The sequence below is a fragment of the Octopus sinensis genome, linkage group LG15 (assembly GCF_006345805.1).
Source record: "Octopus sinensis linkage group LG15, ASM634580v1, whole genome shotgun sequence".
In the NCBI taxonomy this organism is placed as follows: Eukaryota; Metazoa; Mollusca; class Cephalopoda; order Octopoda; family Octopodidae; genus Octopus; species Octopus sinensis.
The window spans coordinates 60440763-60443262 of NC_043011.1; the positions used below are offsets into that span (position 1 = coordinate 60440763).

The following is a 2500-nucleotide window of genomic DNA, read 5'->3' on the forward strand; positions in this document are numbered from 1 at the left end:
GAATGGTCTCTTTAAATAGTCACTTGACCTGCTAAATATAACAACCAAATTTCCCTTGACTCATCAGAACAGAGCTGGGGCAAAACAACAACCTACAAAGCATCAATGACAGCCTAATGGTCATACAAAACTAGTGGAACATCTTAGCAACAGCATTTCTTAAGAATAATGGAATAAGCATGATAGAACCGTTTCAATCAAAGTATAATGATATCTTATTCACATTTATGCAAAACCTTCAGATAATGTGAATTTTCATGTAATTGGAGTTCATGGTTGTTAAAACTGATCCCCTGTACAGGCATCAGTTAAATACATAGGCAAGAAGTATAATTATCATCATTAATATTTAGTGTTTGCTTTCCATGCTAGCATGGGTTGGGTGGTTTGACTGAAATTGGTAAGCTGGGTGGCTGTAACAGATTCCAATCTGCCAACCGCTTTAATGTTAAAATAAAAGTTAACAACATTAGAAGTCTGGGTTAAAACTGTTAGACACAATGATTGTTTTAGTGATGTAACTGTAAGGGGACGAAGCTTGGAAAATAAAAAAGAAAAATGGTTAAGCAAAGGACTCCCTTCACTACCAGTTATAAAAGACATGCTAAACCAACAAAGGAACATCTACGTAGCCTCTAAACCTGCATCTTAATTGCCTTTAACTCATATCTTGCATTTAGATTTCCATCACTTCACACCATTTATCTTCTTAAAAGTAAAATAACAAGGAATATGTTAGATAATATTATCCCAAGAAATCCAGGAGAGTTATGACCAGAATGCCTTTGATCACAGGTAAGCTTGAATAGGGCTAACCTAGGGTTCAACAGATATAACAACACTGGATTAATGATGGATGTACAATGACTGGACACATGAAAATATAATGGAATATGTGAACTGTGCCTAAATGATAGAAAACTTTATATAATATACTGAGTCAGTAACTACAGTACAATGACTGGTAAGTCCATTCTTTACATACCATTCACACAAGGACCAAGACTCAGTCACTGAGAGAAAGGTGAACAAATCGTTTCATAAGAATGGTTGATGCAGAGGAAACAATGGAGTGAAAATTCTTTTTTTTTGTTTTTGTTTTCTTTCTTCAAATTCTAGCCACATAGACTGACTGACTGACTGACTGAATAACATAATATAACAGGAAAATTAAGTTCTTATATAGAACTAAAAATAGAGTTATATTCAAAGAGACATTATTAGACAATAGGATAAAAGCTGTTTAGTAAGAAACATTAAATAGAACTTATATGAATAATATACTATTTGAAGGCTTCACCTAGAGGTAGAAATTTACTGTTCCATTTTAATGTAAAAGATTGAATAGTTATAGAATTGTACTCTATTATTAAGTCAGGAGTTCATGTATTAGCACTTTTGGCAGAAGCAGCAGAAAAATCAACTAAATTCCTTGTGGTAGTTTGTTACACTCTTTTCTGCCCTAAGTTCAAATTGTACTGAGAATGACTTCGCCTGTCATCTTTAAGGTTGATGAAATAATATCAATCAGGTGTTGTGATCGATTACATTGATTGTATCTGTCCCCCAAATTTCTAGTCTGGTGCTAATTCTATAAATAGCAACCAAATTCTTCATATAACAGGCTACTATGTTAAAACAACAACAAACAAAAAGGCATATTCAATAAGTTATTCCCAGAAACTCAGTCTGACAGAACAGACAGGACGGCCAAACTCAAATGCTATTGATTATAGATGTACTTAACACTTTTGATGGCACAGGCCTAAGAATGCTCCTGTTTCTAACATCTTATAAACCTCATGTTTTAAAATGATCTAAATTAAAATATCCTATAAAAATTTCATGTTAATATTAATTCTAAACATAAGCTTAATAACAACAAAATTATTTTATTAAATTCATTATTTAAAAAAAGTTTTTGAAATGAAGGCAGTGTATGTCATCAAAAATATGGTAATGAAAGCATTTAAAAAAAAAGGATTGATAAGATAAGATGTTCCCAGATATGCTATACCTGACAAAACAGATAGGATGATTATGCTTCAATACTTTTGTTTATAAATATGCTTAACCCTTTTGATACCAACCCACTTGAAACTGCCTCTGGCTCTCTAGTCCAAATGTCTTATTTTAAAAAGTTCTGAATTAAAATCTCCCACCAAATCTTAGTCACTATTTATGTTCCTAGAAGTAGCTTAATGATAAGTTATTTTACTAAATTCTTTGTTATATATAAAACTAATTGAAAGAAACACAGAGTATCACAACAGAAATATGTTAATGAATGGGTTAAACTAAAACTGACCTAAGAATAAACAACAAAAGCTGAACTGTTTTGTGATTAGCTATCAAATGAAAGACATATTACAGATTGTTCCTTTTGTTACCATAACAAGAATTTAACAAAATAACTTGATTATTATTTAAGCCAATGTTTGGGACACTAACATGAAATTTTATTGAAAAGTTTTAATCTGTATCATTTTAAAACAAGGAG

General features: G+C 31.4%; 1 long non-coding RNA gene across 1 annotated transcript in view; it reads right to left on the minus strand.

Annotated features, from left to right (window-relative positions):
* LOC118766381 overlaps window positions 1–2500 on the minus strand; it is a 23753-nt gene that overhangs the window by 536 nt on the left and 20717 nt on the right. The gene's annotated exons all lie outside the window — the stretch shown is intronic.